At 34.7% G+C, this 23554-nt stretch overlaps 1 long non-coding RNA gene and 1 pseudogene across 2 annotated transcripts; both read right to left on the bottom strand.

The window, feature by feature from the left end:
- The window catches only part of LOC113351101, a 40181-nt pseudogene that overhangs the window by 1050 nt on the left and 15577 nt on the right, over nucleotides 1-23554 (bottom strand).
- Nucleotides 15808-17847, bottom strand: LOC113353336. 2 transcript variants are annotated; one of them, XR_003361212.1, is made up of 4 exons: nucleotides 17632-17847; nucleotides 17307-17500; nucleotides 16651-16897; nucleotides 15808-16007 (listed from the first exon to the last, which is right to left on the bottom strand). It is a non-coding gene; the product is annotated as an uncharacterized LOC113353336 (long non-coding RNA). The 2 variants fall into 2 exon arrangements; XR_003361213.1 differs by lacking the exon at nucleotides 16651-16897.

Below are 23554 nucleotides of genomic sequence, written 5' to 3'. Positions count from 1 at the left end.
GGTAGATTGGCCTTGTGAGAAGGGGAGTTCTTTTAGGATCCTTGGTAAAGAAATTAAGAGAGAGAAAGATTGTAGAGAGGGAGAGAAAACTTAGAATCTATATTATCTTGTAATTCATTCTTATGATTTTGACAAATAAAGAAATTATTTACTTTGAGATCGATTGATTATCAAAGGATCTTCATATTTGTGTGGTTGTAGGATTTCCTGCAACTAAATTTGGCGCTAGAAAATAGCTCGGAGTGATAAATCATGTTGGTGAATTTGTTTAGAAATTCAATCCCAAAAAGAAGGAGTGATGGTGAGAATTGGATCAACTATCGAACAAACGACAACGAGAAGGAGTACAAGAATTGCTGAGAGAAGAAGAGGTGAAATTCCAGATCAATCAGAAATAGAAGAAAGAAATAATCAAAGAAACGAAGATCCAGTTGGACCTCAACATATACAAGAACAGAAAAATCCTATCGATCATGGTAGAGTAAGCATGCATACTTCACAAACTGATTCTACGAAGAAGAAGACCAAAGAACTGCAAGAACAGGAATGATAGAAGGAGATGAAGAAAATATGACAATTGCAGAATTGAGGCAAAGATTGATTACAGAAAGACGAAGAGAAGATGAAATACGTGCGAATTTGATACGACAAAATGATAATCTGAGAGAAGAGAATCTTAGACTCCAAAATCATAGATCCATAAGTGCAACACACACAAGATCAAGATCAAGAACCAGTAGAAGTTTATCAAGACAAAGTCAATCTAATCAAGAACATCCTCGAAGGGAACGAAATTTAGGTGACAACTTGGAATTGAGATATGATCGATATGAGCAGCCACGAGAACATCATCGTAGACAAGAAGGTCAAAGGACTGACAGATATCAAAATGATGGAGAATACCATCACATACGTCATGAGAGAGATAATGATGAGGAGTATGATCCAGAACAAGGAAGAATCTTATTGGATGGTAGAGAAATGTTAAGAGATCAATATGCACGCGAAGAAGAAGAGGAAAGAAGTAATGAACTCCGTGAATGAGAAAGAGATGAAAGAGAAAGGTGTAGACTAAGAAGAGAGGAGACCGAAGAGAGAGAGATACAGGAAGCTGTGCGGCAGAATAATCATGAGAATAGACTGCGACAAATGAGACTAAAAAGGCATATGCGATACGATTTAAATCAATCTATGAGTGAGGAAATTCTTAAAGAAATGGCAGAGTTCCGAGAAATGATGTTTGTGCGAAAAAATGGTGGAAGAAGACAGTTAGAAGAAGCAGTAGAGGAAGCAGTAGAGGAAGCTGGGAAAACACCTTTCGCAAGACACATACAAATTGCAATAATACCACCCAAGTGTACTTTACCCACATTTACCCATATTTTTGATGGAACTACGTGCGCAATACAACATATCAAGGTTTATAACCGATCTTTATTGCAGTGGGAAGGGAATGATACAATATTATGTAAATATTTCCCATCCAGCTTAACTGGAGAAGCATTAAAATGGTTCGAGGGGCTTCCAGTGGGAACCATAAGATATTTTCATCACCTACAGAACGTATTCTTGGGGCAATATATTAGCAGTAACATGACAAGACCAGGAATTGAAACAACATTTGGGCTTCGTAAAAGGATAATGAGAATCTGCGATATTTAACAACACGTTGGAGAACCATGTGTAGTGAAATTGGAAGACGAGTAGATGAACAAAATCTTATATTATCTTTTATCAATGTTCTCTTCCCCACAGACTTATTATATACACAAATCTTCAGGATAAAAGATACCATCACTATGTCGGAGCTGCGCGAATTTCGAGAAGAATATATAGCTTTAGAAGAAAAGCAAAGAGATATGGAGTCTTACCCGGTTGCGATGATCCAATGGGGGTGCGAGTTTACTTCCAAGGATAACGAATGCAGTTGCGAGTACATCTCAAGGAATTCAGGGAAAGAAAAGAGCTGAGGTAGAACAAAAGCTAGTAGCCTTGGGAAGTGCAGATCAAGAAGAGTTTGAAAGAGAATACAAAAAAAGAAAACAACTTCAAAATTGGGGAGGAAATCATAAAATTCAAAGAATGGATAACCAACAAGAAAGTTATGGAGGTCAACAACAGCAGCAACCATATTATAATAAGAAACAAGGAAACCAAAAGATAGTTTGGGAACAAATAAAACTTCCGCCATTGAATACAACAATAGAGAAAGTCTGAGAAGCTTTTATTTTAATGGAAGATATTCCTGAACCCTTCAATTTGGGAAATGAGCCACCATCAGGAAGAAGAAGTAAGGATTTATGTGCGTATCATCACTTTCATGGGAACACAACGCATAATTGTAGAAATGTGAGAAAGATTATACTGTAAATGATAGAACAGAGAAAATTAAACCACTTCTTAGCACAATAACAACAGAATTCACCACCATCACCACCACTTGGGGGGAACACATACAATGTAGAGAAAGGAAAAAACACATATGTGATTGAAGTGGATGCGAAAGCCAAGAAATTATGTTTCAATTCAATTATTCACTCTTTCAAAAACATCGAATACTTTCATGATAATATCTTAATTCGAGTGCATGCGAGAGATAATGATGGACGAGAAATACTTAACCTTGCGAAGATATTTCCATTAAAAGATTGGCCAAAACAAGTCATTTCGTTCAGCGCTGAAGAGACACCAAGAGGAGGAGAACCACATGAGAGTCCATTAATGGTAAAGCAATTGGAATTAATCCCAAAGCAAAATTAGAAGACGATGATGAGGAGGAAGAAGATGATGCAAACGTATGGGTAATTGACAGAATAATTATAGATCCCGGAAGTTCGGTTGACATCCTATTTTATCACACATACAAGACCATGAGAGGAAAACATAACGAACTAATTCCGTCCACTTATAATATTTATGGATTCAACGGTACTGCCAATAATCCTAAAGGAGAGGTGACAATGCGAATCCCCTTGAAGAGTCTATCTACAAAAATCACATTCTGTGTTGTTGGTATAGAGGTCCCCTTACAATGCTCTGGTTGGAAGACCATGGCTGCATGGTATTTTGGGGGTAGCTTCGACATTTCATCAATGCATAAAATTTCCACTACCTCAAGGAATTGGAATAATAAGGGGAGATCCAAACGTTGGAAAAATCTTCCAAGAAATTGATGTGGGTAAGTGCGAATAAAGAGAGAATAAGCGAAGAAATTGGAAGAAAAATGTTAAAGAAAATCAAAGGAGTGAAAGACTAATGGTGGGCGTAGTGTCTAGAGTTGAAACAGCTGAAAAGAATGATACTGAGGCAGAATCTTCTGAGAATTTTCGCACCAGGAAACATAGAAAGATTACATCTTAAGAGAAAAAGTGGAGGTGGAAATATGAGTAATTGTGCGGTTGTTCGCACACTATGAATCAGTTTCCTATAAGCATATGCGAACCTAAGAATATTGCACAAGCAGTCTGAAAAAAAAAAAATTTCTTTTATGAGTAACTATATAATAAAAGTTATATGAACTAAGAGTTATATTACTCAAAAGTCATAAAAGCTTGCGATGTTATTCGCAGAAAGACAGATATATGAAAGATATAAGCATGAAATATTATTTACTTGAATTTGAATGTATTGTTTGGTGGAATGAATAAGATTGAAGATTTCCTTTTTTGTTAAGAGATTCTCTTATAACTAAGGGACAAAAATAAGACCTTAATAAAAGGCATGAGAAATAAAGACTCCAATTGGGGATCCTAATTATGCGATTGTGGAGTGCACCCTAGTTCGCATATATGCAAGAGGCAAAAAGTAAGACCTAAAGCACGTCATAGTTCACAAGCTAGTTAAGCATGACTCAAGGGAAAGTTATACCAACCCTGGAACTTGAGTCATGGAGATTTTGGGGGTGAGAAAAACGAGAAAGCCCATCCGGGAGGGACACCTAAATCGAAAGATTGGGGATAACTCCCAAGGAGTGCATAAACTCGATCAAGGTGCCGAGGTACACGGTTGAGTCAAGAGTGCGAGGAGCATTGGAGTCTACTTTACCACTCTTGACAAGTCTTGACTATAATGCACTCGGTCTGAAGATACCCCACTTAGGGTGCAATCTCGTAACCGTAAACCTTATAGGTGGAGGGAAAAGAGATTGTGAAATCAAATGGTTGTTGTATTACCGGATGGGAGGAGCCAACCTTAACCCGGTAGAGGTAAGCCTCCTTGAATGGGAAACCAGGGGAAGATAAGGACGACACCCTCCGTTAGGGAGCTGAATTGTGTCAAAGACGTAAATTTCATGAGGTTTTTTACTCACGGGAGTATTAAGGCTTATCGCCTTTACGCACGAGAAAACCTGTATAGGTAATAATACAAGAATAAGTTAAGACGAGATCAATGGGTTGATACGGTAAAATATAAATACGTCATGTGATTTCGTCGTACAAGAAAACCTGAAGAGGTAACAATACAACTGCGATTTCATCGCACAGAAAAATGGAAACAGGCAAAATAAGACCTTTACTTAGGAAGGCACAATAAGACCTCTAGAGATATATGCTGCGAAGCATAAGATATATGCTGCGAAGCATAAGAGTTATGATCTATTATCATACGTTGCGAAAACACTCGCACAAGTACATGACTGAGGTATGAGAAACATACAAGATCATGAATATATCATTCCGCGTCAACTAACAGAGGCAAGAATGAGAATGCAAGCATCAAAAAAGATGTTACTTGCCCCATATAATAAACTCATGATCACATGAGAAAATTTGGTATTTGACAAATACAAATATAAAAATAAAGGGAAGAAAATGATCAATATATTTAAGAAGTCTAATGTATATTCAAGAAGAACACTAAAAGGGAAAAATTCAAAAAGGAACAAGGATATACAAGAGGCAGAAAGAAGAATCTACAACGACAAAAAACAATCCGTCTTCGTGCGGATTATCTTCATTATTCTGATTATCATTAAAATTATCATTATTGCTTCTCTCAACGTCAGAATTGTGAATTTCTTCTTCACCTTCTTCTTATCCTTCATACTCAGCCTCACTATCAGAAATAAAAGGAATATCTTCGTTGGGAGAAACATATTCAATATGATAATTGGAAAGGGGAATATTATTTTCTTCGCACACTATCTTAACTGTTGCGTTACGGCCGCGAATGGCATCTTTTTTATTATTTGAGACAGTAACAACATAATTCTTCTTGAGCTTGCGATATTTGGAATCACGGGAAGTATACTTCGCACCAAAGTCTTGTGATAGACTTTGGGATTCTTCGAGTTGCTTCTTCAATTCTTTAATTTCTTCAGCATAGTTCTTCTCTTTCTCTGCGAAATATAAAGTGGGGTTAGAATTGTAAAGAAGATATTTTCTCTTTCAGAAGAAATAACAAGTATAAAAGAGCAGTAAATGACCTTCATTATTGGAAATAATGTCTTTAACGAAAGCAGTATGTTCGGATTCAAGGCTCACTTTTACAGCTAAATCAGTTCTAGCATCATTCAAAACCTTAGCATCCCGTTTAAACTCATCTTCTCTTTCTATAAGGAGATGAGATCGGATAAGATTTCTTTCCTCCATGAGTGCTTCCTTATTGCGTAAAGCTAAATCTCGCTCGACTTGGACTTCAAGTAAAAGTTTTTGAAATTTTTCTAATGCCTTCGCACCCTTAAGAATAGCTTTATCTTTCTCATCAATAAGGGAATTATTTTTTGTTTCTAAAACTTTAATTCTATCTTTGGATTCCTAAAAACAACGTTTGAAGCTGTTACAAGAGGTTGGGGCTCTTCTATGATCAATACTGAGGAGTTGGTATTCTGATTTGAGTTTTTCAAAAGAAAGGGAATTTATTCTATTTTCAGTGAGATTATTTAAAGAATAATTAAGGTAGTTCAAAAGAGTGTCATCATCAACAGGATGATGGGCATAGCGAAATAAATTTCTGCAAGAATACATAATTCAAGAAAAGCGAATATAAAAAAAGGGGGGGGGGGAGGGGGCATAAGACAGAGAAATGGTTATACAATAAAATACCAATCAGTTGATCATTCCTTTTGTAAAGCTCTGATATCTTATTCGCAGAAGTAGAAGCTTCGGCTTCAAGTTTGGAATTCTTAGTTAAAAGAGATTGAAGTCTTCTTTCATAATCTGAGGATACTGCATATGACATGCAAGACATCTGGGAAGATAAAAAAAATTAGGTAATGTTATAGAATGAGGAAATGATACGATGATGCGAAGATTAAAACTTGTTAAAAAACTAAAAAAGGATATAAATTACCAGAAGACCAAAAGAAAATTGAAAGCTGGGACTTAATAAAGATGAAGCTCTGCGAAGTGAAGAATCATCTAAGCGAGGAGCATCACAAATTTTTGATACCATTTCAAGGGTACGAGTTAACTCATCATTACCAATAGAAGTCATGGAATCCAAAAACACGCCAGATAAGATTTTCATTGAAGAATCAATTGATGAGTCTTCAGATGCGAGGATGTCATCGTCGCTGGATTCAGTATTTGAAGCGGAATCATATACTCTCTTACGCTTCTTTTTAAGATTTGAGTAAGAAGAAAAAGATCGGGTTCTTTTAGATTTGATTTTGATCCTCTTCTTAGTCTTGACACCAGAAGAACTCATCCATGCGAATAATAATGATAAGAAACAGAGGCAACAATATTGTTAAAATGAAAGGTGGAATGTTCCTTACCTTATTATTCTGCGAAGGAGAGTCTTCAATGGATTTCTTAGCTTGCTTGATTTTATCCTTCCCCTTTATAGTCTAATATAGGAGAATCTAAATGTTAGTGCGACAATAATAAACATACGAAGGTCAACATACCAATTCGAAGATCTTACATACCTTTTTCTCTTCTTCGGACAAGATGAGTTCCCAAAGATGATAATGAGAAAATTTCTCAGGAATATGAAGATTCGAGTTATCCACAGCTCTGCCAGCTACATAAGGACCCGTTACAATAACATGACAATTCACCCAACCCAAATCATTGGATATACGACAAGTCTTGTTGGAGTTACTATTCCAATCAACATCTCGCATTATTATCTTATCTTCATCGATATTCTCAATTCTTCTTATGCGAATGGCCCATTTTGTAGATTCATTTTTCATAAGTGCCACGTAGTAATGCTGAAAGAAGTTATCAAGAGTATACTCACGGGGGTCAATAACTCTATCACGATACAGTTCGTTTCGCACTGCATATTCATAAGAAGTTCCCAATCCTGCTGCACGACGAGCATATTCAAGAACTATTCTAATTGCGTCACCACTCAATTGAAAAACAACTCGATCAAATCGCTTGTCAGAAAGGATTTCATAGAATAAAGGGATGTTAGGATTATACAACGGGATAAGAAGATCATTCTGGGTTTGCTCTAAGGAGACAATTATTCTTTGATTTTTCCATTGTTCTGAGTTGATCAAATCAAGAGTGAGTTTGGATGAATAATTACATCTAGGGGGAGAGTGACTGAATAACCTCTTGTGCCGAGTTATTCTTTTAAATCTGTGAAGGCCAATTCATTCTTCTTAGCAATTGATATAAAAATTTTCAGAATGGGAATGATGAAAGCAATAAGATTAAATCAGGACGTGAAGAACAGTAAGAAAGAGAAACCGAACTGTAAATAATAGTACAGAAAGAATGCAGTCGCAGAGAGAAAGAAGAAGAAAAAGAATAAGAAAGACTTAAAAGGGGAAGTTATTCACCGTTCCCGAGGCTTTATTTCATTAATGCGATAAATAAATAGATAGAAAAAGGCGGTTAAAAAGATGTGTCAAGAAATGTATGGTTGAAAAGATACGCATTAAAAAAGAAATCTTAAAATCTGGAGATGTGTGGGTTGGATATAATTTGAAAAGTTGAACATGTGCGATAACAAAGATTAATAGGTTCTCATTTCACTCATTTCACGAAAAGAACGATATGAGAAGAGGCAAAATGTAGGAATAAAGTATCGCACATACAAGTTATGCGAAGAAAAGAAGATATAACGAGAGCAAATATGATCGCGAACAGTTAAGTCAAGATGACGTATCAGATGAAGTCAGCATAATCACGAGTAAAATGTGACGATCTGTGCGAAGTATGGAAGATCTGCGATATAGGCAGGTATAAGTGTGCGATAATAGCGCACGGTCATTCCGAAATAAGGGGATATCTTAGCTGTCATCCACTATGTAATACCCTATATAAAGGGCAGATTGGCCTTGTGAGAGGGGGAGTTCTTTTAGGATTCTTGGTCAAGAAATTAAGAGAGAGAAAGATTGTAGCACTAGTACAAACCTTCACATAGGCCACGTTTTTTGGTTTAAAGCCTAGCCACGTTTTGGGTTATTTGCGTGGCTACTGGTCATCAACATAACTATAGCCACGTTTTGTGTTACCTTGTAGCCATAGTGCACCATTTGGTCATGGGTTTAATCATAAACCCATCAACTGTAGCCATAGGGAATTGTTTATCCATACTTTTCAGTTTAATCCCATCACATGTAGCCATAGACGCGAATATGGCCACATTTAGGAATTATGTATGTGTCAAATGTGTAGGATGGCAACAGACACAATTATCAACCCGTGACGAAAAGATATTTATTTAGCCACTTTTTGTTTATGTGTCCATAGTACATGGTTTATTAAACATTTACATTTTAGAAACGCACACATTTTTAAAAAACATGACAAAAGATTAACATATTGCTACACCACTTATTTTTCTGGGAGGATTACTATATGGCCACAATGATTTTGTTTATGTGACCATAACCTTCAGTTCATTAGGCACATATTGCAACCCAGATGAAATACTTTTATATGGCCAAAGTAACGGAAATATTAGAACGAAAAAACCAGGATTTATCCACTGCAACCTAGATCATTTACATCAGCGTGGCATAATGTCTATGCTTGTTCACTGCAATACAAAAAACTGAAGCTCTGGTATTAGAAGGTTATATTATAAGTGATTGTGTTCCAAAGGAATTGCAATACAGCGGGTGCAGCTGGGTATTTTGTGAAAATAAGACATTCATAGTGGAGTTCTATTGTGTTACTTTTTCCTAGAATTCTCAAATCGCATCACTGATGACCACACGAAAATCAAAAATAGGTCATTGATGACAATCTTAAATATGAAAACGTATCTTATACTTTTCTTGATGAAGCCATTACATAATATTATAAACTAGTTTATAGTTTTACATATGGAAATTAACATTTCAGATGATGGTTCAAAGTAGTTGCACTACTAGAACACGATTACATTCAACTCACTGAAAAGAGAACCACTAATTTTAGATTCCTTTATTCATTTTTATCAACTCAAATGTTGTACTAATAAATTCTTGAGGTTTTAAAATTTATTCAAAAAAAAAAACTCACTTATTCCAGAAATAAGTACCCAAGCATGAAATGTACATATCTCATCCCTTCAAGTACATAAGACTGGAGAGGAATTTCTTACTAAGCCGCATTGTAGATGTTTCAACTGCAGTCTTCAACAACTAATTGATGTCAATCTTGGAATGATAGGCAGTCTCAATGATGTCAAGGAACTCCTGCGTATCCTCGAGTAGCCAATTGATCTTGTTGTTATCTCAATGATGAATCTGTTGAAGCATCTGCACACCTGCATATACAGTAAAGTCATCAGGCCTAAATTGAAAAAGATAAGGAACACTAACAAAAATACAACACAGAAAAAAGAAAAGAAATTAAGTCACTAAGAAAAATGAAATGCCCACTTCAACTAAGTGCAGAGAGCCAGAGACACACTAACACACTACATAATCATTTTATATCCATCCAAATCAAACACAATGACCTCGTTCTCCAGGGTTCATTATGCACCAAGTTTCAGCATATATTCAAATCCTAAGTGCAGGTGACAGGTGCTCATCCAGGATTTATCCATTCTGAAACGCAGGGGAACAAATAAATCAATTACATATGTTGCACTTCAATTTCTTTATGTTTAAAAAAATAACTCAAAGCATATACCGCCATTATACGTCTACCAGCAATTACAAGTTCTACATTTCTAAAAAAAAATGTATTAATGAAGGCAGAAATTGATAGATCAATTCTGAAATACAAGCCTTGTAATAACTAATACATATATTTCAGTTCAAAAAAGTTGTATATCCCCTGACTTACAAGTCTTGCAATTACCAATAAAAATTTCATTGGACAAACAGTTGTAACTACTTAATTAATCCAGCCTAGGCAAAAACCGAACACGAAATTAGTGTATACCTGTTCAGAAAGGTGAAGACGTTGATGATTCTCGTAAGTAGCTTGCTTTAGCCGAGGACCCCACCTACAATACAACAACAACATATTAAGAGCTATAAAAATACTTGAAACCCCATACTTTGCTCCTTAAAAAAAACAACTAAACATGTACATTAATTTCACAGCACAGCAACAAATCAAGCCCTAGAAACATCTCACCAAAAAAATAAAATAATTTCTGCCTTCATTACAACTGTTTGTCCATATTGATATTTAATGTCTACGTACATTGTGTAATTCTTTAGCTGTCTAAGCGACATACATTTTGGTCTTTAGTAGTGAGGTCATAACTGATTAGCTTGCAATCTATCAATCATCAAAACAATGGACACATATCAAACTTTACATAGACGGTAAAATATCAATCTTGGGACAAAATGGCAACTCCATGCAAGTGACATCTGAACAGGTCCAAAATAAGTAATCTAGAGTGATTGTGTGAAGGCAAAAGCAAACAATTGTTGCGGTGTCATATGAGAGTTGAAAAGCAAAAGACTGGTAAGGGAATTTAAATCACAACTTTCAACTTGCAATAAGAAGTCTATTATTTAATGAACACGGTGAAAAGTAACGAAATTTTTTGGCTTTTTTCATGCCTGCGGGTGCTTACTATAAAACCTAAATAAAATCTAAGAGGAGGTTACATTAATCGTATCGTTGAAGATTTTATCAAATGCATTTTCCATGCACGTATTGGATAATTTGTGAATAAAAGTAAATAATATCAGTTGACATGTCTAAAGGATACAGATAGCATACTTCAAAGAGTCCATGAAATCTCACTACCACGTGTTATAAAATGCTAAGCATGGATTAAGTAATCAACGCTTCTCCTAGTACTGCACATCCATCCATTTTGCATACCTATTTATAACAACCAAGCAGATTCTAGTTAATCATTTCAACAAAAACATAAAGGACATCAAGTTATCAGCAGACCAAAGGAGTTGATTTGCAATTAAACCCCTAACCTGTTCTATATCTCAAGTCACATCTATGCTACACACATCTGCTTCAGACTCATATGATGCCATGAAATCTTTGATCGGTAGACTTGTTTTAGATCTCATCATTACATTCATACATGCATATAACCAAAATTATCAGCAATATATTTTCGATTAAGTCCTTATGAACATAAATCACGCAAATTGAAAAGTTAATTCATCTCTATTACCAAAACCAACATCACAAAAACGCAAATTCTCCTATTAAATCAAAATCCAAAACAAAACTTAAAATACCTAATCCAAAAATCCAAATATTAAAACCCATTTTATAAACAACATAGCAATAAACAAAAAAATTAGCATCATACCTGATATTCACAATCAAACCCACCGAGATTTATAGAAAATAGAAAAAGAAAAAATGATTAAATTTTCTTTGTAGAAATCCAAAATATCTAATTGAATCAAAACCCACTTCTAATTTTAACAGAGATTTCTAAAAATATAACTCCAAATCTCTAATTTGAACACAGAATTGTAGAACCCTAAATCCACAATCTCTAATTTAACAAAGATTTGTCCAAACACTAACTTTGATTTGATATAAATTGAAGAAAAAAAAACAAAATCATAACTTTGAAATCTTATATTTCAACTCAAAAACATACATTCATCATCGTTGAGATATAAGATAGATATTGAAAGAAGAAGAACCACGGCTATTTCTTTTTACTATAACTATTTCTCTTTGTTGCGAGAGGAGTAGCGGGTTGGAGATAGAGGAAAGATTAGCAGAGAGAGTGAGGGTTGGTTTAGATAACGAATTATATGCCTAGGGTTTTCAGTGGAGGGAAAAAGGAATTTGGTGAAAGTTTTGGTGGGAAACACCGCGCCACAATAATCTATCGCGGCAAATTTAGATGGTTCTAGATATTTTATGTGGTAATCCGTATGACTTCATAAAGATGCAATCATGATCGTTGGATCAGATGTGTTTGGCTTTCTATTGGCCAGATTATCAATTTAAGACTGTCATACGGATCAAGGTAAGTGTTTTTCTCATTATGCTTTTGTGCTTTTTATTTGTGCTTCCGGTTTGAATTTCGACTAGTCATATAGGTCATGAAGTAATTTCGACTAGTCGTAAAGGTCATGAAGTCACTTTAGTTCACACTGCTAGACTCAAGAAGCATACAAACTATGAACCAAGAAGCTCCGAGAGGGTTCTGACTTCAAACTTAGCATCATACATCATCGAAATCGATAAATATGAAACTCATTACTGACCGGACAGAGTTCAAACGAGATCGGGTGGGTGCAATTGAGGTCGAAGTGAACATGATTCGATGAAATTGATTAACATATATTAGATTCAAATGGATACAATCTAATTCCAACCTAACTCGGATTTCTTGGTTGTTTTTTATTTTTTTATACCAAAAAAAAAAATGTTTAAATTAAGAAACACTTGCAAAAAATTGTTCTTCCAATAATCTGAATCTAATAATTTAGGTGGATTAGTAATCGAAACCTTAAATTTGTGGATTATTATCCAAAATAAGCGTTATCGAATGATTTTGAGATACAAATGAGTACAATTAGTCTAAATTACATGGGATTTGATGGATAATCAATCATAATAAGTTTCATCTAGTTATTTGGAGTATGATTTGTGGATAATCAGTCAAAGTAAGTGTTATCCAATGATTATGAAACAAAGTTATGTGTAATTGGATAAAATTAAATGGAATTAGGTGGATACTCTGTCATATTGAGTATGATCAAGTGATTTTAAGTATGATCTGTTGGAATTGAGAAAAATTGAGTAAATTTGGATTACATTTGTGGATAATCAGTCAAAGTAAATGTTATCCAGTGATTTTCGAAGAAAGTTGAATATAATTGGATTGAATTAGATGAATCGTGTGGATAAATCGGTTATACTGAGTATGATATAGTGATTCTTAGTATAATTTGATGGAATTGAGTAAAGTTGAGTAAAATTGGATTAAATTTGTGGATAATCAGTAAAACTAAGGGTTATCCAGTGAAATGACGAGGGTACACAAGTACACTACAATCTTTATAGATACAACCTATTCAAGACCCACCTTGTATAATCTTCTTTAAGCAACAATCACTAAAATATTATTTCAATGAGGTGTCCACTTGGAAAAAGTTTAGTTTAGGTTGAACTAACAAATGTGATCTGACCAACTGACGATTAACGTTAAGTGTATTTACTTTAATTATAAAGACAAGCTAAATAGTGCAGAAGTAAAGTAAATCACACAACACAAGATTGTGTTAACGAGAAAACCGCAAATGCAGAATAACCCTCGGACCTAGTCCAGTTTTGAATACTTTCAGAATTAAAACACTATATAAAACTACTACCAACTTCGTATATTGAAATCAAGTAAAAGTTACCTAGTTCCTTCTCCTGTTCCTTTTATCAATCGGGGCAACCCACATGAATCATTTATTGTTTAAATTCATTCACACTCATATTATTCTTGTTTATTCTAATTTAAACCCATAAGATATACTTCGAAATATATATATGATCGATTCAAAGAAAAATTCATCCAATTTTAAGACACATTAAATCTCATTAGATACGCTTAGTGATTTACACGGATCCATTCTAAGATGAATTCACCTGATTTTATAGGTTGTTTGATTTTATTGGAACCTCGTGCTTTCAACCATTACCTTAATCCGTATGAAAACTCCAAGACAAATATCCTTCGTTCAGCAACTTTTATAATCCGTGTGACTAAACCTCAAACTAAAAACAACCAGCGGATGTCTCAGGATGGAGCTCTTGCATACATTCTAGAGGTCATGGGTTCAAAGCCCACCTCCTTCATTTCTTATTTTTCGATGTAAGGGCATAGCTCAGAGGGCCCACCTCTCCTTTATTTCTTATTATTTGGTCCAAGGACAGAGCTCAGGGGTTCAATCCCTGCCGTAAAGGTTTAAATTTAGTTGTACCGGAGTTTTGGATGGGTTTGGTCGGGCAATGGCGCTAGTCCAACTCGCCGGATTTGGGTAGGGGCCTGTTTTGGCAGGATTTGATCGGCAATGGGGCCAGTCCAACTCGCCGTATTTGTATAGGGTCCTGGATCCAGCTTTAGCCCGACGGAAAAAAAAAATATGCCCGTCCAAACATCAAAACCCTAAAAAAGAAATTTATGTAACCTCACTCTCCTATCCAGCATCTCTTTCTCGTTACCTCCGCTCATTCAAGGGGAAAGAAAAAGGAAAACCTTAGGAAATCAGGTCAGAATCTTAGGAAATTTTTTATGAAAGAAGAAATCGAAGAACAAAACTCAATTTTCTTTTCAGTTAACCCCAAATATCTTTGAGCGACATGAAAATCAAATGAAAAATCTTTTGGTCGGGATTATTCCCACTTGGTGTGAATCTGTACAAGTAAAAGCCCCAAAATCATGAAGAATTGCATCCAATTTTATATCCATCTTTCTGAGGTATATTTTCTTCACGATTTTCTCTTCAACTAGAAAGTGAACCCTAAAATTGATTTTTGATTCAAACCCTAATTGATTTTAATTTTTGATGACAGGGAAATTATCTGATTTGGATTATGTTGTTTTTACTGGTATGATTCTCAAATTAGTTTCTACTAACACTAGTACAAATCTTCACATAGGCTACACTTTACCACCGTGTCCATATGCTTTTGGTCATGGATTATTTTCACACCAAAAATGTGGTATCAGGTGCCGTGACAACTGGGTACCTTTATGGCTACATAAACTTTAAGTGACTATTGCACATGGTTTACCACGGCCGTATCCCTATAACCGTGTCTATATGGTACCGTGTTTTTTTTAAGTAGTTGAGCGTTTTTTTTACAACCATGGCCATAGGTTCCTTATAGCCACACAATTTATGTTTAATGTGGCCAGTGATTACTTTAAAGCTACATGGATTTATTTGAACCATGGCATTTGCTACCAATCAGCCACGCAAGAGTCATTTTATCATGGTGATTTCATGTCCTACGATCACATTGAAATTCTAACACCATGGCAATAGACTTTTTTTAGATACAATACATGATTTCGATGTGGCGATTGTTTATCCTAAAGCCACGTGGATTTATTTAACCATGGCTACCTCTATAATTTAGACACGCAAAAATGGTTTCAGCATGGCTAATTCATGACTTATAGCTAGACTAAAACAATAGAACCATGGTCATAACTATCATTCAGACACGCAAATTAATAAAATAACATGACTAATTCATAAGCTATAGTCGCATGGAATCAAAAACACCATGACCAAAAGCTTTAGAAAGACGCATCAAATGTTTTCTTTGTGGCTGTAGGTTACGTTTTGACACATGAAAACTGGTAAATTGTGACTGTATTTCATATGGGCAATCTTCTGCTATTGGTGTCTTTAGGCCTCGTACGTATGTCAAGATTTTAAGAACCTATTGGCCACCTATTTGTATCACATCAAGTATCATATTTTAATCACTGATACTAGTGAATCTGTTTACTGAAAAATTCTCAGATATTCTTTATTTATTATTGAAAAATTATTGTTATTACATTTACAGAGAAACTGCGTATAAGGTAGATAGTTAAGTGAAAACATGCACTGTTGGATTTTCGAAGACGATTAACCACCAAACAATCCCCTTTCAAAGTCTTCCCATCTGAGCACAGTTTCCTCTGCATCTCTGTGTAAGCACCTGCAAGAGAAAGAGGGAAAAGGAACAGATTCAATCATCTGGATATAGTGTTGCAAAGAGAACTACTACGATCTTTTATAAGAATAATCGATATGTCTTAAATTGGAGATTATACCACCAGAAAAATAAGAGATTGTTACAACTCTGTATGCACCATAATGACAAAAAATTCTAATTTGGCAGTGACTAGAAAGGGGAGCCAGGAGAGGTAAATACTGCAATTTGGATACAAATGAGACACACTAGGTACAGGAGTCCATTCCTATTGGTCTATCATATGCATGAGCGTCCTATACCTGTCTGACAGTCCCTGTATATACATAGAAGAGTGTAGCTGAGACTAGGAACTTCACCTTGCAGTATACGTGAATACGCAATCAACTGGCACAATTTACGCATCAAAAGTAAAATTCTAATCAGAGGTACGAAAACAGAAACTCTTCGGTGCAAGCGAGAGCAAATAATTGATACTACCACTTCCTAATGGAGCTTCAATTCTACTGGAAATTATAGTTTAGCAAAAGAGAAACACAGCTTATGAAAAATTGATATGTGGTTTGAAAACAAACAGTAATATAAATAAACAAAACAATCAGAAAGCGCCCGTTGATTGATGGAGGTGATAATTAGATCATAGTATCACCTGGAGAGGTGCATAACCGTTGTGTGGTGGTAGAGGGGCTTGTGCAGTCATTTCTAGTGGAGGCACGGGGTATCCTCCATGTGGATCATATGGTGGAGGAGGTGGAACAATCATTCAATCTCCAGGTGACATAAACTGCGTAAGTAGTTACTCATATGTGACACCATTTGCCTTTCCCTCGCCTGACCATGCATCGTAAGCTAGTATGACGCTCATCTACAGGTGTACTCAATCCCAGTGGCGCACACTTGTGTATCAACAAAAAGAAAAGTTCAGTCAACAAAAAACCTTGGTCGCAGCTAAGTTAATGTCGAGTTGTTTTCATAAATATCCCCAAGGCATTGATAAAAAAACTCCATTTTCATTTGAATAACATTATAACACATAATTCCAACAAACCCAAACCCTATAAATTACTAACTTGTAATGAGCAGCCAGAAACTAACAATTTCACCAATTAATATCCATTTTAGACAAGTAAGGACTCTTAAACAAAATCAAGCCAAACGGAAACCCAACCCCAGAAAAAAGTTAACAGCATAAAAAAAAAAGTAAATTCGAAATTCTGCAAAACCTAATTGAGTAAGATTAAACAAATAACTATTTAGCTACTACCCTTTCGGATGATAATAGGAAGCATAGAAGAAAATTCTTACCAAACATCAATGTTGTGATCAATAACTGAACTCAATTTCATCTCCCTCCCTCTTTTTCTCTGTTCTTCTTCTTAGTTTACTCATTACTCGGACGGATGTGAAATGGTGGACTAAACTTCTTAGCTTGGTGGACTGAAATGAATCGTCTTGGTGGAGTAAACTATTTTTTTGTTTGGGGCCTGCTTCAGGTACACCTGCACAATAGAGAAAAAGAGGCTTAGATCAAAAAAAAAAATATATATATTTATATATATATCAAAGCAAATCAAATAGTACATAAAAAATCAAGTTTCATCGACAAATAAATCAAATATTGCATACTTACTCATCATTTTCATCACTTCGATTAGGGATTGTGTATGATTGACTGGAGTTTCTGTAGTTTTGGATTCACGATGGAAAAGATGGGAGTTTTTGGATTTGAAAAATGATATGGTTTTGCTTGTTAGGGTTTTCACGAGGTTCTCCATCTTCAATATTCACATTAGAGGAGGAGGTGTTCTCATCTCCTTTGGGAGAGACGGAGGCAAACAGAAGTGGAGGCGGATAGAAGAGCGAGAGAAAGAAAAAGTAATTTAGGGTTGTATAGAGTTTTGAAGTTTCGATGCAACCTAATGCATCAACTTTTTGATGTTCAACAAATAAAAATCTGCCATATTGAGATCACGATGATTTAACTTTTCCATCCATAATCTAAACCGTCCATCTCGTGTTAACCCTACGGGCAAGCAAATACGAAATACCTAGTTGTTTTTTTGTTAATTTTCGCTTATGCTTTATTTTTCGGATATTTTTTATTAATGCCCCTCCGTCCAACTTTGCTTGTCCAAATTGTGTTTTTTTTTAACAAATTTGTACCAAAAAATTGGTATATTTCCTATTAAATTTTTCTAATTATCAAGAAAGAAACAAAAATTAAGATATGAAAATTATTATATTGAACAAACAATGAAAAAGATCGATGGTGTATGTGGAAGTAATTTGAATTTCTTTCAAGTTTTTGTAAAATCCAAATTAAGCAAGTAAACTTGGACTGAGGGAGTATAATATTTGAAAAAAACCAATTACAACTCAGAAGGTTCATCAACTGGTAAGAAATTAGATGGGAGCCTAGCAACAAGATGAGCCCTAACACCTTTTTGGATAGCTACACCCAAAAGAATTTGGTGCCAGCGTCGTCAGGTCAGTCGTATCATCACCTAATGACTTTACCGTATTGTACTACCGTGACACTGATACATAGCTTATTTATAACTGAATAATTGTTGCACTTTTTTTTAAGGAAAAAGTGATCCTCTCGGTTTCATTGATATAAAAAAATTTACATATGTACATCATTAAAATACATAATAGAGGTATGTGGAGATGAAAGACGGATAAAAGAAATCCGGGAGTCTCCAATGCCAACTTCGTATCATGTGTTCATCTACCCGTGTACTTTTAGTTTGTATTAATTTTAATTTAACTTTTAGTTGTATTGTAAAATGATGATTTATATATCTACTCCACAATGAATTATACTTTAAACTAAAAATTTCAAATCCACTTCAACTATGGTATCAAAATATAATCTGTCAAATTTTATGAAATATCATTTTTTTCAAAATATAATCCGTCAAATTTTATCCAGTTTCACACGTTACCATTAAACCTGTTAAATAACCCTTGACGTCAATCATTGTTACCTATTATCCTTCAATTTCATAATATATCCTTCATTTTAACTGAACTACCTGGTCAGTTATAGTGAACATCATCTAATGATATCGAATATGATCTAGTGATTTAATGATATCGAATATGATCTAGTGATTTTGGTAGATGGAGTGAAATTAAGTAAATTTGGTTTCAACTTGTAGATAATTAGAGAATTTCAGAAATATCTAGTGATAGTAATGGCATAATTGCATTCAGACAAACCAATGCATTCAGCGTCCTCTGCGGTTGACCGTACATCTACATGATGTCATTTTGCTTCAATTCAATAAATGTGGGATGAAAAGAAAATTATAAAGCATAACATTAAAATATGGGTCTAACTCGATATTCAATTTTAGTCTCTCATGAGGATGTCATACACTGGAACACCAAAGGCTGCAAACAAAAACAAAAAAATTACACATGCAACATAGATACATGCAAATAATTTTAATATAACACCCAATCTCATCTGGTGCTTAGAGTTCTCTCCGTGTTCATTCTATTCATGATTTCAGACTTTGCTCTATCTCATCAGAATTCATTTGACGCTTTCATGTTTAACCAAAGTAAGTTACTTTATAATAAGGGATTTCAAATTTCTTTCCATCTCATCGGGTCTTTTCTAATGCTTGAAGTTTTTCACAAACTATCATCTGATTTATGATTTATATTTTGTTTTATCTTACTCAATTTTATCGAATGCTTAGAGGTTCACATTACTTTAGCTAACATCAAATTTTGTTCGATTTCACTTGATCTCCTAAAATGCTCAAGATATAAATTTTATCATCTGATTTATGAATTCATCCGACTCAGTAGATCTCGTTTGACGTAACTTGTTATGCACAAAAGAACAAATTTTATAAAGTCACTAAACTCTAATTTACTCATATGGAAAACAAATCGATCTTCTATAATAATTTACCTAGTTATTTATACATCGGTGTACAAAAATTATAGTTTTAAGTCATTTAGCAAATTGGAATTTCATGTCAGAAAGAAAAAATAGTTAGCACAAAAAAACAAGTGTGATCCGTATGGTGTTTGTGGGACCAATAGAAAATCAGAATCTCCAATCCAATGAACATAGATGCAAACAGAAAAAGTGACATGGATCACTACTTACGAAGGAGGGAAAAAATTGCTGGATGGGCGGGAACAACAAAATTTTGGCGCATTGTTTCCTCCAAAATTTCACAAAAATTTCTTTCCCCTAAGAAAACCTTACCGAATTTTGCCATTCTTCGCTCCTTTTTTTTTCTTTTTCTTTCCGAAACCCTTCAAAAAAAACCCATGAACAGAACTTCACCAATTCCATTGTTCACCACCATAGTATCAATAACCAGGTCGATTATTTTCTCCAACCAAATCAGAAAACGGCACCTCTCTGAGTGGTTAATCAACCCTAAATATTTGTTTTGATCGACCCTAAACCGTAACCTATCTGTTTTCTTTATCCAGATTTTTTCTTTCTCGTGAAGTTCTTTATTTCTCAGAGATTTTGAAGATCGAGAAAAGGAAGATATACCGATTCATCTTGTTTATCATACATTGATTTTGGGTAAGAATATTTGTTTTAATTTGAAAACATTTCTTGTTATCTGGGGATTTTATAAATCTTGAATTAAGTACCGATTTAAATAGGTTTATGTACTTCTATGTCGTAGGTTTTGTTATTTGTTCATGTCCCTTAGTTTTGTAGTCTATAAACTTCCTTCACCGGTGTTGTTTCGCGATTTCTCTTCTGGGAAGAAGAAAATGAAATGGCTTGACCATAATGAACAGGCTGATGGTTTAATTTCAAATCAACTAACTTGGTATGCTGATAATTTGATGTCCTTGAAGTGTTTGTAGAAATGATCAACTAAAATTTGTTTTGCTTTTATAAATAGGTGTACGCATCTGCTAAACAAGTAACATGAGAAACAGTATTCGGCCTTGGTTTCTCTCTTCTTTCTCGAATCACACTCTTCTTTCTCGAATCATCATTGCGAATCTTCATTATCAACTATGTAAGAGTCATTCTTAATTTTTGAATTCAACAGCATTTGAATCTTCAATATTTGTTGATTAATGTATATTCTGTCTGCAGGGACTAATTAAACAAACAAAAGTTGAAGAAATTGTTGAAAATCGATTAGATTCAACCAAAATTGGGGAAAAGGGTAAATTTCTGCTTAATTTTTTATTTACACCTTTGTTTTGGATTTCAATCAATTTCTATGCAAAATCCTGTTAAAAAGTTGATTATGTTGTATCGTTGGATTAGAAGTGATAGCCATTAGAAAAAACCATTGTTCTTTGAGTCATCTGCAGACCAAATGTACATTTTTAAGTGTGATACCCATCAGCTAGATAGTTTAGTTGTTAATCTGAGTGTACATGTGATTGTGAACCATGAACAGGAGCTTCTGTTCTGTTCTTCTCTGGTGTTAGTTGAAACTTTATGAAAACTTAGTTTATTTTTCTCTGTCATTTCATGATTTTGCAGAGTGATTTTCTTTGAACATAGTATTTTAAGTTTTTGTATCACTCTGAAAATTCCTCCTCCACTTAGATTTGGTGTGAGTACATCGGCAGGGGATTTTGCTTACCAATGTAACAGTTCGGCTGGCATTGCATCTAATATTCATCCGACATTGGTTAAACCACAGCTTAGAAACTTGGGATCGAACTGTTAGCATTCAATTTGAAATCTTCTCTACCGTTTACAAATTTTACAGCATTTAGGTAGATCGGGAAGTGTTGATTACTTAAAACATTCATTACCAATTTTCAATAGATTGATTGCAAGAATACCACATTTGGATTAGTTTTTCCTGCATTTTGATAATGTTGTAGCGATATTTCTGAATCATGAATGCAGTTAATGAAGTTTTCTGTCAGGTGAGTAGACGCAAACCCGTAAAGGTTAAGAACATCTTAAATGGCATTGTTAAGGATTAGTACAAAACTCCTAAAACTGAGAGGGAACAAGCTAAAATACTTCGGCCAGGGGCATCTTTTAATGAAAAACTTGGCATAGTGAAGAGAACCCCTACCAAGAAGAAATAGAAAGCCTCTTTCTTTGTTGTTCGTTGCTGGCTTAAGTTCGGTTTAGGCTTGGTCTAGTTCTTCAGGTTGTGTTTTTTTTGTGTGTTTGGGTTTTTACTTTTGTCTATCCATTATTTGCGCTTTGGCTCCCTCCTTTCTTGGGTCTAGTGTGCCATTCTTACTTTGAGCATATATCATGATATACTTAATGAACGATTTAGTCCACCAGTCCATTAACTTAGTCCACCTAGCAGAAAAGAAAAAAGATGGAGAAGTACCGTCCTGAAAATGTACTTGACAGAAAGCATAATTAATTTTATCTTGCTTTTTTTTTAATTTCATGCCATTGTTTGCTGATGAGGTGTTCTCCACATGTCTTTTTAGCGCAGTTGATTTTTTTCTATGTAGTTATGATACAATTTTCGTCAGCCAGTGTTTGTGACTATATTTTTCGACGTGTACATTTAAAACCTTTGGGTAGTTTGCTTGTGAGATCTCAAGATTTTTCGACAATAATGTATCATTTATGGCACCATATCAAGTATTCTTTGATTAGTAACGATAGGTATGTACCTTTCTAATTGTAACTTCACTATGGAACACCGGCATGGTCATCACCTGTATATAGACTCAGGGTATGCGGTTCTTATGAAGAATATTATTTCACTATTTGGTCACCAGAATTTTTCATAAAATAGAAGTGCTAGGACAATATTGACACAAAGAGTGAATTACGAATCCAGTATTCCGTTCATTTTCCATTACATTTGTATTATTCCATCCATTGGCCACAAACGAGTATGTAAACTTGCAACAATTCTTAACCAAAAAGTCTACCACACAATTTACGAGTGGCAGGCATCCTTTGAACGTTAATTACAGAAAGTACTAGACCAATTTTCCTGAGTTAAAAATGAATGTGTTATTATGGGTTTGTGTGGCATGATTCTGGGTTTGTATGATGAAATTGCATATGGCCTGTTTCATATGTTATTTCCATGTTTGTACATATATATTTTTTGTGTTTCAAATTCTTAAGGCAGGGGGATAACAACTGTTTTGTAATGAAACATATAGACTTATCAGTTTTTGCTTTCATTGAAGTGCAGCTGATGTAATTGATTTATTGGTTCAGTTTGTGTTTCAGAATGGATAATTTTTTCTTGGAATGATAATATCTTGCCGGCTGTAGATCCACAAGACTTGGGTAAAGAATCCCGAAATGATTACTTCCGAACTAACTGCCGGGGTTTACTTATATGCAAGCCAAAATCACACACTCCAGCTGGTATGTCAGTTTATTTCCTTCAGTCACTAGTTATTCAGTTAGTGACATGATACTGATAGAAAAAAATGATGGCCCTTTTGGTCTGCCATTATGCTATATTATCTTTGGCAACTCTTCGGACCGCAACTAGTTAATGTTGGAACTCTTTGACTTCCACAAGTAGTCGTTAAACTTCTAAACAACGAGGCATTTTTTGTTTCTTCGATTGAGTTTCTGAATTTTTACC

This window comes from Papaver somniferum, chromosome 2 (genome assembly GCF_003573695.1).
Source record: "Papaver somniferum cultivar HN1 chromosome 2, ASM357369v1, whole genome shotgun sequence".
NCBI lineage: Eukaryota > Viridiplantae > Streptophyta > Magnoliopsida > Ranunculales > Papaveraceae > Papaver > Papaver somniferum.
The sequence above is the reverse complement of the archived record's forward strand: the minus strand, read 5'-3'. Positions and strand labels throughout refer to the sequence as shown.